Source organism: Pseudonaja textilis, chromosome 3 (assembly GCF_049901715.1).
Source record: "Pseudonaja textilis isolate UNSWEBS1 chromosome 3, rPseTex1.2, whole genome shotgun sequence".
NCBI classification, from domain to species: domain Eukaryota; kingdom Metazoa; phylum Chordata; class Lepidosauria; order Squamata; family Elapidae; genus Pseudonaja; species Pseudonaja textilis.
In genome coordinates, this window is record NC_141992.1 from 3,465,353 (window position 1) to 3,479,370 (window position 14,018).

The 14,018-nt window shown below is 49.6% G+C and overlaps 1 protein-coding gene across 1 annotated transcript in view; it reads left to right on the forward strand.

Moving 5' to 3' along the window:
* The first annotated feature begins 9,834 nt into the window (after positions 1 to 9,834).
* Positions 9,835 to 14,018, forward strand: part of TRIB3 (tribbles pseudokinase 3) — a 12,015-nt gene continuing 7,831 nt past the window's right edge. Inside the window, exon 1 of the mRNA XM_087928811.1 lies at positions 9,835 to 10,051. The gene's annotated coding sequence lies outside the window, so the exon portion shown is untranslated. The remainder of the gene's footprint in view (positions 10,052 to 14,018) is intronic.

The window sequence follows — 14,018 nt, forward strand, 5'->3', positions numbered from 1 at the left end:
AAAGATATTTGGCGGTTCCCTTGCGTAAAAAAACAAAACCAAACCAAAAGGAGAAACTTTCCACTGCCTTTCCAAAGTCGGAAACAAACCTGTGTTGCAAAAACTCAAATATGATTACGTTTTAGATAGAGACCAACAGAGTTGGAAGGGACCTTGTAGGTTATCTAGTCCAACCCCCCTGCCCAAGCAGACCCTACCTTTCTCCCCTCCCCCCAGTTCAGGCTTGCTAACAGCTGAGCAGAAGATCGATTCAGGACAGGTAGTCCTCATTTAATGACCGTTCCAAATTACAACGGCATTGAAAAACAGTGAGTTAGGGCCGTCCTCAGACTTACGACCTTGACATGTGAACTAAATTCAGGTGCTTGGCAACCCTCATATATATGTAGGGTGGTTGCGGCAATCCATGTGATCCCCATGTGCCACCTTCCCATCCAGTAAAGTCAATAGGGGAAGCCGGATTCACTTAATGACTGTGTGATTCATTTAACAATAGCAGTGATTTGCTTAACAGCCATGGCAAAAAAAAAAAAAAAGGTGGTATAATTGGGCATGACTGACATAAACAACCACCTTGCTTAGCAACTGAAATTCTGGCCCTAATTGCGGCTGTAAGTCAAGGACTAGTGAGGAAGGGTTTACCACCCTATTTCTGCTTTGGTATCTTCCTTCCATTCCTCAATCACCCCTTGTTTTAATTTGGGAGATGCCCAAAGTGGGCAGGAACCGAGCAGAGAGACCCTCCCCTTTTATTGTTTCAGTGCCCTGATTGGCGAGAATCTCCTTACTGATTGGGGGGTGAGCGGAAGGAGGCCAGGGGGAGAAACCAATCGCGATCAGCAGATGCACCAATCAGGAGAGGCCATTTGACGAGAGACTTGGAAAAGACAGAGGTGGGAGGAGCTTCAGCTGTGGAGGCGACAGCCCCTTCAAGGCCATACCATTTTTCTGACTCAAGGAGGGGGTGAAGAGCACTCAACTCCATGAGCGGGAAAGACCATCAGAGACACGGGCGGGCAGCTGTTATATACCTTCATGTGGTCGTCTGCTTGAGTGAAAAGACCAGCTTGTCATAATAAAGACTGAAATGAGTGCATTTGTTGGGATTAATCGTGGCTTTGGGGGGTGGGGGGGAGGACACTTTTAAAAAATATAATCTTGCATTTCTCAGAGAATTCAAGGCAGTCAAGGACTGAGTTTGGATGTCCCTTCCTGTTATTCCCACAGCAACCCTTTGAGGTAGGCTGATGCAAACGACCAAAAACAAAAGAAAAGCCTGCCTCTTTCTGTGCCTTCTCTCAGCTTCTTAGATCTTCTTACACCTTCCTTCTTGCAGCAGGAGTCAATGTTTCCCCAGGCAGGTAGAGACATAGACGTAGAGAATAACTTTATTGTCACTTTAAATGTACACTAAGCTGCATACCTTAAAATGAAATTTCATGCATGCAGCTCTCAAAGGGTCACCACCTCCAGTATACACGGCATAACCATGATAGAAGTAAATGAATAAATGAAAATGGACTGTACTATACTAGAATAGAATAGAATAAAACAGAAAAATATGGAATAGGATAGAATAAAATACAAGAGAAAATACAGAATAGAATAGAAAATAAAATAAAATATGGAATAGAATAGAATAAAATAAAATAGAAAACATAGAATAGAATAAGGAATAGGAATAGGAATAGGAATAGAATAGAATAGAATATATGGAATGGAATAGAATAGAAAAGAAAAGAAAAGAAAAAAATATGGAATAGAATAGAAAATATGGAATGGATTGGAATGGAATAGAAAAGAAAAAGAAGAAAATAAAATAAAATATAGAATGGAATAGACAATATGGAATGGAATGGAATTGAAGAGAAGACAAGAAAAATAAATAAAATAAAATATGGAATGGAATAGAAAATGTAGAATAGAATTAGAACAGAATAGAATTGGAATGAGAACAGAACGGAACAGAACAGAATAACTTTACTGTCACTTTAAATGCACATAACCCGGCATAAAATTAAAGAACCCTTTTCCAACAGTGACCACAACATGATTGATTTTTGTCTCAACATATGTCCACACAAAAATCATCACAACGATGGAATCCCCAATTATAACTTCAAAAAAGGCAACTATGATCTTATAAACAACGATCTCTCATCCCTTGATTGGCAATTTCTATTCACTGGATGCAATACTGTAGAAGACCATTACAACATATTTTTACTCGAAGTCAAAGGAGTCATCAAACTATATGTACCAACAACAACTCCCAAAACCAGAAAAAAACAGATTACCCATAACAATAAGGAAACTTCAATCCAAAAAGAAATCACTTTGGCGGAAAAACAAATCTGGTCACGTTGCCAACTTCAAAAGTCGATACAAAAGTTTATGCCACAAGATAAAGACTGAATGCACCAATTATCACATTGTTTAATGTCTTGTTTAAGAGGAAAACCTTCTATGCACCAATTCCACCTGCGCTTTCTACAATTTTGTAAACAACAAACTAAAAAACTCAAGGTCCATCCCACCTGATAGGACCTAATGGTAAAGACTGCAATGACGACACCATCAAAGCCAACTTCTTTAATACATTCTTTGGCTCAGTGTTTGTAAACAGCAATGGATCATGCCCAGTATTTCCTAGCCGAACCACAGACAACTACAATGATCTAATACATATTGATTTTACAGAAGACATTGTTGAAAAAGCACTACGCAATCTAAAACCATCTCTATCTATTGGACCGGATGGAATATGTGCCTACTTCTTAAAAAAGCTATCCACTGCCATAGCAGAGCCTCTAAGCATAATCTTTGAAAAATCTTTCAGGACCAGCTCCTTGCCAAAACTATGGTCACAAACCACGGTCATCCCCATCTTCAAAAAGGGAGACCCCAGCCTAGTTGAAAATTACAGAACAATCTCCTTATGCTGCGTCACCTGTAAAGTCATGGAATCAATTATTAACCAATCCATCATCCTCCACTTAGAGACAAACAACCTACTCTCTAATAAACAATTTGGTTTCAGAAAAAAACTATCCTGCAATCTGCAACTCTTACACTGCAAAAACCTATGGACTACACAACTCAATCAGGGCAAAGCAATAGACGCAATCTACACAAACTTCTGTAAAGCCTTTGATTTAGTGGTACATGACAAACTACTCCTAAAACTAAAATCTTATAGTATCTCTGGACACCTGCACAACTGGACAGAAGCATTCCTGTCAAACAGACAACAAATGGTCAAAATTGGGAGAGTCCTATCAAATTCTGTACCTGTCAATAGTGGTGTCCCCCAAGGCAGTGTTCTAGGACCAACCCTCTTCATACTCTACATAAATGACCTCTGTGATCATATTAAGAGCAACTGCGTTCTCTTCGCTGAGTGGTCAATGTCTGGAATATTCTATTCTATTCTATTCTATTCTATTCTATTCTATTCTATTCTATTCTATTCCATTCCATTCCATTCTATTCTATTCTATTCCGTTCCATTCCACTTTGTTCTGTTCTATTCTATTCTATTCTATTCTGTTCTGTTCTATTCTATTCTATTCTATTCTTCAAGTCTGTCAAGGTCCATCTGGACCTTCAGCCTATCTTCTTGGGTGTTGGCTATTCCTGCCAGCTTAGTGTCATCTGAAAATTTGATCTGTTCCCCTCCTATTCCATCATCTAAGCCATTTATGAAGTTAATTGAAGAGTCCTGGGCCTAAGACGGAACCTGGTGGCACCCGACTGCTTCCTTCCCTCCGTGTGGATGCGGAACCATTAAGGACTACTCGTTGAGTACGGTTGGTCAGCCAGTTACGAATCTACCTGGTGGATGGATGCTGTCGGTCCCACATTTTTTTTAGCTTAGCAAGAAGTAGGTTGTGGTCTACTTAAGAATTGTGACAAAAAAGTGCAGTGGCAAAGAAAGAAGTCACAAGATGTGCCCTGGATATATGTTCGTGTGTGTGTGTGTGTGTGTGTGTGTGTGTGTGTGTGTGTGTGTGTGTGATGCAAAGGACTCAGGAAACCATCTGTCACGTGCTAGGCAAGTTTTGACTATGAATTCTTTGGGGGAGGCGTGCATTTTTCTGTCAGCTTGCTTTCTTTCCTGCTTCCTGTTACGTTGCGGTCGCTCCATCTCTTAACTCTTGTGGCGACAAAACAATGTATTATTATACGAAATGTCCATTCAGCAGAAATGCAGGCAAGGGACCCTTGAAGAAGACCATTTGTGTGTGTGTGTGTCTTAAATAGAAGATTAGACCAAATTGTAGCTTAGACAAAACTTAGGTCCTGGTGACCGACTCAGATTGGATCCTGTAAAACGTAGAACGGTATTTCTCAGCTATGGCCCCTTGAAGGTGAGTGGACTCCCAAAATTCTCTAGCCAGCTTTGGTGGAGGCTGGAGGCTGTAATCTTGGCTTTCTGCCTTAGGCACAGGGCTGGACTACATGGTCTTTAAAGTGCCTTCCAACCCTGCTTTTTTTCAGGACTTTAGGATATTTCTGCTTTGGTCTTATAAGATTGGTCCTATAGATATACATAAACATATATGTGTATGTGTGTATATATATATATGTGTATGTGTGTGTGTGTGTGTGTGTATATATATATATATATATATACACATACATACATACATATGTGTGTGTGCATGTGTGTTTTCTTAAGTTTTCGCAGGTAACTTAAGTTTTCGCAGCTTTGTTGGGGTATTTTCCCACGTCATTATAGTTGTGCTTTTAAAGTTGTAGCAACGTTTCGGCAGAATCTCATCTGCCATCATCAGGCTTCTGTATTGTGTTCGTCTGTGAGTCAGACTTTTACAAATTTAAAACTGAAACAACTGTAAAAGTCTGACTCACAGACGAACAGTCTGATGATGGCAGATGAGATTCTGCCGAAACGTTGCTACAACTTTAAAAGCACAACTGTAATGACGTGGGAAAATACCCCAACAAAGCTGAATACTATGCATACATACATACATGCATCATACATACATACATACATCTATATCTGTGTGTCTGTGTGTATAATTCACCACATATGTACTCAGGTGTAAACACAAACATATATTATTAAAAATAATATCTATTAAAATGTTATCTGTTATCTATCATCACTGTATTATCCGTCTATCATCTCTCTCTCTATTCATCCATCCCCCTGCCTGCCTGCCTATCTATCTAGTTATGGTATCTATCATCTTTCTATTCTCTCTCTCTCTCTCTTTCACTCTCCCTTCTTCCCTTCCTCCTTCTCATCTCCCTGTCATTTATAATTTATATAATTATCTCTCTCTTTCAATCTCTCTCTCACACTCTCTCTCTCTCAAACACACAAACTTATAGGGCAGCCCAAGTCGCACACAGGTAACTCCGGGCGGCTTACAACATTACGATCTACCTGTATATACCGTATCAAACCGAATTCGGTCAGGCGCTCCAGCCCACCTTTCCCAAGGGAAGGGCTGGCGAACTCTGCAAAACTTTCCTGGGTTGCGTCACCCTCGGAGGGTTTCACTTTCGCTTGTCCCCCCCACATTTCCAAAGCTTTATCCGATTCTAACCAATCCCAGGGGTTTGTTGGCCTCTCGGGCCGCGCCTTTGCAAGCCTCGCCCTGGCCTCTGAGCATGTGCAGAGGTGTTTTTTTTTTTTTTTTTAACACTCCGCCCAGCCGCCGTCCTTTCGGAGTTCGGCCGGTTCTCTGCGCCGCCTTTGCGATTAACTAAAGGGGCCCGTTCCCGACCGGGCGCTCTCCAGGTGGAGAGCCACATCTCCCATCATCCCCTGCCGATCGGGGTCTCCTGCGATGGGAGTTGGAGTGCGACGCCCCCGGCCGATCTGCGGCTGCTGTAAGCAGGTGCGGAGCTTCGGGGGAGGGGCTGTGGAAAGCCCCCCCTCCCCAAAAGCTTCCTGCCCTTCTAAAGAGGAGGGTCGGGGGGGCGTTGGACAGCCCCCCCTTCCCCGTTTCACCGCACCTCCTTGCAGCAGCCCCCAATCGCCGGGGTTTATTTATTTATTCATTTATTTGATTTGTCAATCACTTACAAGATACAGGTATAAGTATATACATAGTTATGGATACATGGATACATATAAGAAAAATAAAAATATATAAAAGAAACAATAGGACAGGGACTCCAAGTCCCATCGCAGCAGCCCCCAATGCCCAGGGTCGCTAAGGACTCCAACTCCCATCCCAGCAGCCCCAATGCCCAGGCTCGCTAAGGACTCCAAGTCCCATCTCAGCAGCCCCCAATGCCCAGGCTCGTTAAGGACTCCAAGTCCCATCTCAGCAGCCCCCAATGCCCAGGCTCGTTAAGGACTCCAAGTCCCATCTCAGCAGCCCCCAATGCCCAGCGTCGTTAAGGGCTCCAAGTCCCATCTCAGCAGCCCCCAATGCCCAGGCTCGCTAAGGACTCCAAGTCCCATCTCAGCAGCCCCCAATGCCCAGGCTCGTTAAGGACTCCAAGTCCCATCCCAGCAGCCCCCAATGCCCAGGCTCGTTAAGGACTCCAACTCCCATCCCAGCAGCCCCCAATGCCCAGGGTCGCTAAGGACTCCAAGTCCCATCGCAGCAGCCCCCAATGCCCAGGGTCGCAAGGGCTCCAAGTCCCATCTCAGCAGCCCCCAATGCCCAGGGTCGCTAAGGACTCCAACTCCCATCCCAGCAGCCCCCAATGCCCAGGGTCGGTGGACTCCAACTCCCATCCCAGCAGCCCCCAATGCCCAGGCTCGTAAGGACTCCAACTCCCATCCCAGCAGCCCCCAATGCCCAGGGTCGTTAGGACTCCAACTCCCATCCCATCAGCCCCCAATGCCCAGGCTCGTTAAGGACTCCAACTCCCATCCCAGCAGCCCCCAATACCCAGGATCGCAGGACTCCAACTCCCATCCCAGCAGCCCCAATGCCCAGGGTCGTTAAGGACTCCAACTCCCATCTCAGCAGCCCCAAATTCCCAGGGTCATTAAGGACTCCATTTCCCATCTCAGCAGCCCCAATGCCCAGGGTCAGGACTCCAAGTCCCATCTCAGCAGCCCCAATGCCCAGGTCGTAAGACTCCAACTCCATCCCAGCAGCCCCAATGCCCAGGGTCGCTAAGGACTCCAAGTCCCATCGCAGCAGCCCCCAATGCCCAGGGTCAAGGACTCAACTCCCATCTCAGCAGCCCCCAATGCCCAGGGTCGCTAAGGACTCCAACTCCCATCCCAGCAGCCCCAATGCCCAGGGTGTTAAGGACCCAACTCCCATCCCAGCAGCCCCAATGCCCAGGCTCTAAGACTCAACTCCAGCAGCCCCCAACCCAACTCCCATCCCATCAGCCCCAATGCCCAGGCCGACTCCACTCCATCCAGAGCCCCCATCCCAGGATCGCTAAGGACTCAACTCCATCCCAGCAGCCCAATGCCCAGGGTCATAGGACTCCAACTCCCATCTCAGCAGCCCAATTCAGGTCCATCCCATCTCAGCAGCCCCAATGCCCAGGGTCATGACTCAATCCCATCCAGCAGCCCAATGCCCAGGGTCGTTAAGGACTCCAACTCCCATCCCAGCAGCCCCCAATGCCCAGGGTCGTTAATGACTCCAAGTCCCATCTCAGCAGCCCCCAATGCCCAGGGTCGTAAGGACCCAACTCCCATCTCAGCAGCCCCCAATGCCCAGGGTCGCTAAGGACTCCAACCCATCCAACTCCCATCCATCCCAGCAGCCCCCAATGCCCAGGGTCGCTAAGGACTCCAAGTCCCATCCCAGCAGCCCCCAATGCCCAGGGTCGTTAAGGACTCCAAGTCCCATCCCAGCAGCCCCCAATGCCCAGGGTCAAGACTCCAACTCCCATCTCAGGCCCCAATGTCCAGGGCAAGGACTCCAACTCATCTCAGAGCCCCCAATGCCAGGGTTAGGACTCCAACTCCCATCCCAGCAGCCCCCAATGCCCAGGGTCGCATGACTCCAAGTCCCATCCCAGCAGCCCCCAATGCCCAGGGTCGTTAGGACTCCAACTCCCATCCCAGCAGCCCCCAATGCCCAGGGTCATTAAGGACTCCAACTCCCATCTCAGCAGCCCCAATGCCCAGGCTCGTTAAGGACTCCAACTCCCATCCCAGCAGCCCTAAATTTCCCAGGGTCGTTAAGGACTCCAACTCCCATCCCAGCAGCCCCCAATGCCCAGGGTCGTTAAGGACTCCAACTCCCATCCAGCAGCCCCTAAATTCCCAGGCTCGTTAAGGACTCCAACTCCCATCCCAGCAGCCCCAATACCCAGGATCGCTAAGGACTCCAACTCCCATCCCAGCAGCCCCCAATGCCCAGGGTCGTTAAGGACTCCAACTCCCATCTCAGCAGCCCCCAAATTCCCCAGGGTCATTAAGGACTCCATTTCCCATCTCAGCAGCCCCCAATGCCCAGGGTCGTTAAGGACTCCAAGTCCCATCTCAGCAGCCCCCAATGCCCAGGGTCGTTAAGGACTCCAACTCCCATCCCAGCAGCCCCAATGCCCAGGGTCGTTAAGGACTCCAAGTCCCATCCCAGCAGCCCCCAATGCCCAGGGTCGTTAAGGACTCCAACTCCCATCTCAGCAGCCCCCAATGTCCAGGGTCGCTAGGACTCCAACTCCATCTCAGCAGCCCCCAATGCCCAGGGTCGTTAAGGACTCCAAGTCCCATCCCAGCAGCCCCCAATGCCCAGGGTCGTTAAGGACTCCAACTCCCATCCCAGCAGCCCCCAATGCCCAGGGTCGTTAAGGACTCCAACTCCCATCCCAGCAGCCCCCAATGCCCAGGGTCGTTAAGGACTCCAAGTCCCATCCCAGCAGCCCCCAATGCCCAGGGTCGTTAAGGACTCCAACTCCCATCTCAGCAGCCCCAATGTCCAGGGTCGCTAAGGACTCCAACTCCATCTCAGCAGCCCCCAATGCCCAGGGTCGTTAAGGACTCCAAGTCCCATCCCAGCAGCCCCCAATGCCCAGGGTCGTTAAGGACTCCAACTCCCATCTCAGCAGCCCCCAATGCCCAGGGTCGTTAAGGACTCCAACTCCCATCTCAGCAGCCCCCAATGTCCAGGGTCGCTAAGGACTCCAACTCCCATCCCAGCAGCCCCCAATGCCCAGGGTCGTTAAGGACTCCAAGTCCCATCCCAGCAGCCCCCAATGCCCAGGGTCGTTAAGGACTCCAACTCCCATCCCAGCAGCCCCCAATGCCCAGGGTCGTTAAGGACTCCAACTCCCATCTCAGCAGCCCCCAAATTCCCCAGGCTCGTTAAGGACTCCAACTCCCATCTCCGCAGCCCCCAATGCCCAGGGTCATTAAGGACTCCAACTCCCATCTCAGCAGCCCCCAATGCCCAGGGTCGTTAAGGACTCCAACTCCCATCTCAGCAGCCCCAAAATTCCCCAGGCTCGTTAAGGACTCCAACTCCCATCGCAGCAGCCCCTAAATTTCCCAGGGTCGCTAAGGACTCCAACTCCCATCCCAGCAGCCCCCAAATTCCCCAGGGTCGCTAAGGACTCCAACTCCCATCTCAGCAGCCCCCAATGCCCAGGCTCGTTAAGGACTCCAAGTCCCATCCCACGCCAGCCCTGCCTCCTGGGGACGACGGGAGGTGGCGGGGCTCCGCTTGGAAAAAAAAAAAAAAAGCGCCCGTCCGCGCAAGCGCAGCTCCTATGGCGCAATCGGGCTGCAATCGAGGCGGCGTCGCCGGCCGCGGGAGTCCTGCTGCAATCCGCGCTGCCGGCCGCGTCAGCCGAGCCGAGCCGAGGCGGAGCCGGAGGCGGAGGGAAGGCAGGGAGGAAGGCGGGCGCTGCCAGCCGCCCACCCCTCCGTCGCCGCCGCCGCCGCCGGGGTTACATCATCCCCGCGGCTCGGTGCAGGAGCGGCGCGCGGCGGGGCTCAGACAAAGGCGCTCCGCGGGGTCGGTCGCAACGGCGAGGATGGCCCCGCCACGCACCTGAGACCCCGCTTGCCCCGCCAGCCCGGGCTCTTTCCCGGGGGAGGAAGGCAGAGAAGACCCCCCCACTCCACCCCACTGCACACGGCCCGAAGGTACGGTGGGGAGGGGAGGGGGGTCCCGGACTGGCTGGGGGGGGGCGATGACAATGCGGTGCACCCCTTTAAGCAACGGGGGAAGCGGGGGGGGGGTGCGAGGGGGCTTCCTCCCACGTCTTCCTCTGCCCCATCCAGCTCTCTGCCCATGCTCGGAGGTCCCCTCTTCATTGGAGCCACCTTTCCCCGCCTCCTCGAAGTGCCCTTTTCCCAGTCCCACGGATAAGAGGTCATCAGCGTTGGAAGGGACCTTGGAGGGCATCTAGTCCAACCCCCCCTTGCCCAAGCAGGAGAGCCTACACCGTTTCCGACAGGTGGCGGTCCAGTCTCTTCTTGAAAGCTTCATGTCTCCCTGGTCCTTCCCAGGTTAAGAGAGCAGGATTAGATCTACCACAGAAGTCTTAACTAATAGATTAACAGAGTTGGAAGGGAGGTCATCTAGTCCAACCCCGCCCCCAAGCAGGAGACCCTACACCGTTTCTGACAGATGGCAGTCCAATCTCTCCTTGAAAGCCTCCAGGGATGAAGCTGCCGCAACTTCTGAATGATAGAATAATAATAGAGTTGGAAGGGACCTTGGAGGTCATCTAGTCCAACTCCCCCTGCCCAAGCAGGAGACCCTACACCATTTCTGACAGGTGGGAGTCCGGTCTCTTCTTGAAAGCTTCATGTCTCCCCTGGTCCTTCCCAGGTTAAGAGAGCAGGATTAGATCTACCACAGAAGTCTTAACTAATAGATTAACGAGTTGGAAGGGAGGTCATCTAGTCCAACCCCGCCCCCAAGCAGGAGACCCTACACTGTTTCTGACAGCTGACAGTCCAGTCTCTTCTTGAAAGCCTCCAGGGATGAAGCTGCCGCAACTTCTGAATGATAGAATAATAATAGAGTTGGAAGGGACCTTGGAGGTCATCTAGTCCAACTCCCCCCTCCCCCCAAGCAGGAGACCTTACACCATTTCTGACAGGTGGGAGTCCGGTCTCTTCTTGAAAGCTTCATGTCTCCCCTGGTCCTTCCCAGGTTAAGAGAGCAGGATTAGATCTACCACAGAAGTATTAACTAATAGATTAACGGAGTTGGAAGGGAGGTCATCTAGTCCAACCCCGCCCCCAAGCAGGAGACCCTACACTGTTTCTGACAGCTGACAGTCCAGTCTCTTCTTGAAAGCCTCCAGGGATGAAGCTGCCACAACTTCTGAATAATACAATAATAATAGAGTTGGGAGGGACCTTGGAGGTCATCTAGTCCAACCCCCCTTGCCCAAGCAGGAGACCCTACACTGTTTCTGGCAGCTGACAGTCCAGTCTCTTCTTGAAAGCCTCCAGGGATGAAGCTCCCAGAACTTCTGAAGGCAACTTTGGTTCCATGGGTTGATGGTTCTCATGGTCAGAAAAATTCTCCTTAATTGCACAGGTTGACTTTCCTTTTTGGGGGAGGGTGAGCTACAAACGCAAACGGGGTGGGGGGCAAGGGAAGAATTGAGGAGTGGGGAGGAGGGAGGAGGAGGAGGAGGAGGAGGGGAGGGGGCTGAGTTTTCAGGGGGAGGCCCAAAACCCCCTGCGAGCGTTACCCCCATGCAGAGGTACCACAGGTGCATTCTTAAAGGAAGATGGAGGGGGGCGGAGGGAGAAACTACAGGTCCCATGATCCTCAGCCGGGCTGGGTTTTTTTGGAGGGGGGTCCTGGAGGTTGGTAGGATAGGGGGGGAAAACAGGGGGGCTGGTCCACCTCCTGGCCCCAATGGCTCAGTGGAGAGGGAAGTATTGGGGGTTGTTGACTCAGCCCCTGGCGCATTGCTCACTAATGGTGCATCACCATCGGTGAGTGGCCCATGGATGAATCACCCTGCTATGCGCTTGGCACATGTGGGACGAGGGCAAAGGCCAGGCCAAGCTGGGATCTGGCACGTTCGGGGCACCCTAGACGGGGATCGAACCCGTTTTGCGACTTGGAAATGTAAGCCCCATAAAACAATTCCCTGATAAAAAAAAAAAAATTAGTGGTCCTCGACTTACAACGGCAATGGACCGCCCCTAAAGAAATTCTGTTGCTAAGCGAGACAGGTTTTGCCCCACTTTACGACCTTTGTTGCCACGGTCGTTAAGTGAATCAGTGCCCATGTTAAGGGAGTAATATGGTCGTGACGGGAATCACTGCTGATGTTAAGATCGAAACCCGGACGTTAAGTGAATCAGGTTTGCTTCCCTGTTGACTTGGCTTGTTGGAAGGTGACAAAAGGGGATCGTGTGAGCCCCGGGCACTGCAACCGTCATAAGAGTGGAAAATGGCCATAAGTTGCTTTTTTTTTTTTCACACCCCCATTGCATTTTAACAGATAACAGGTAATCAAAGTTGGAAGGGACCTTGTAGGTCATCTAGTCCAACCCCCTGCCCAAATGGGAGACCCTACACCATTTGTGACAGTCCAATCTCTTCTTGAAAGTCTGAAGTGATGATTGATATAGATACAGATGAACAGAGCTGGAAGGGATCTTGTAGGTCATCTAGTCTAACCCCTTGCCCAAGTGAGAGACCTTACATCATTTTTGACAAATGGCAGTCTAGTCTCTTCTTGAAAGCCTCCAGGGATGAAGCTCCCACATAACAGAGTTGGAAGGACCTTGGCGGTCATCTAGTCCAACCCCCTGCCCAAGCAGATCCTACACCATTTCTGACAGCCCAATCTCTTCTTGAAAGTCTCAAGTGATGATTGATATAGATACAGATGAACAGAGCTGGAAAGGGAACTTGTAGGTCATCCAGCCCAACCCTCCGCCCAAGCAGGAGACCCTACACCATTTCTGACAGGTGGGAGTCCAGTCTCTTCTTGAAAGCCTCCAGGGATGAAGCCCCCGCAACTTCCGAGGGCAACTTCTGTTCCACGGGTGGATTGTTCTTCCTGTTTTCAAACGGTCACTAAACGAACTGTTTGTAAATTGAGGACTAGCTGCATTTAGACTTGTCACAGCTGAAGCGCAGGGACTTTCTCTACACCGAAAAATCAGGCAGGGGGACATTGTTGCGTTGTGTGTGCCATTGCTGATTGTGATCACCTGAGGGGGGCTTAAGAAGGAACTCTGCCACAGGTGAGCAAAGGTGCTTTGCCAGCCTCTTGCAACATGCCTGGATGACTCACCTGCGTGCGGAGAGCGGGAAAAAGATCACCTCAGTTGGCATCTTGGCAGAGCTGCGGCTTTGGATGGGAAACCCGGAAAGGCGAGGGACTCTTTGAGTTGGTTGGTTTTTCTTTTCTTTCTTTCTTTCTTTCTTTCTTTCTTTCTTTCTTTCTTTCTTTCTTTCTTTCTTTCCTTTCCTTCCTTCCTTCCTTCCTTCCTTCCTTCCTTCCTTCCTTCCTTTCTTTCCTTCCTTTCTTTCTTTCCTTCCTTCCTTCCTTCCTTCCTTCCTTCCTTCCTTTCTTTCTTTCCTTTCTTTCCTTCCTTCCTTCCTTCCTTCCTTCCTTCCTTCCTTCCTTCCTTCCTTCCATCCTTCCTTCCTTCCTTCCTTTCTTTCTTTCTTTTTCTTTCTTTCCTTCCTTCCTTCCTTCCTTCCTTCCTTCCTTTCTTTCCTTCCTTCCTTCCTTCCTTCCTTCCTTCCTTCCTTTCTTTCTTTCTTTCTTTCTTCCTTCCTTCCTTCCTTCCTTCCTTCCTTTCTTTCCTTCCTTTCTTCCTTCCTCCTTCCTTTCCTTCCTTCCTTTTCTTTCCTTTTCCTTTTTCCTTTCCTTCCTTCCTTCCTTCCTTCCTTCCTTCCTTCCTTCCTTCCTTCCTTTTCTTTCTTTCTTTCTTTCTTTCTTTCTTTCTTTCCTTCCTTCCTTCCTTCCTTCCATCCTTCCTTCCTTCCTTCCTTCCCTCCTTCCTTTCTCTCTTTCTTTCTTTTCTTTCTTTCCTTTCTTTCCTTCCTTCCTTCCTTTCTTTCTTTCTTTCTTTCTTTCTTTCTTTCTTTCTTTCTTTCTTTCTTTCTTTCTTTCTTTCT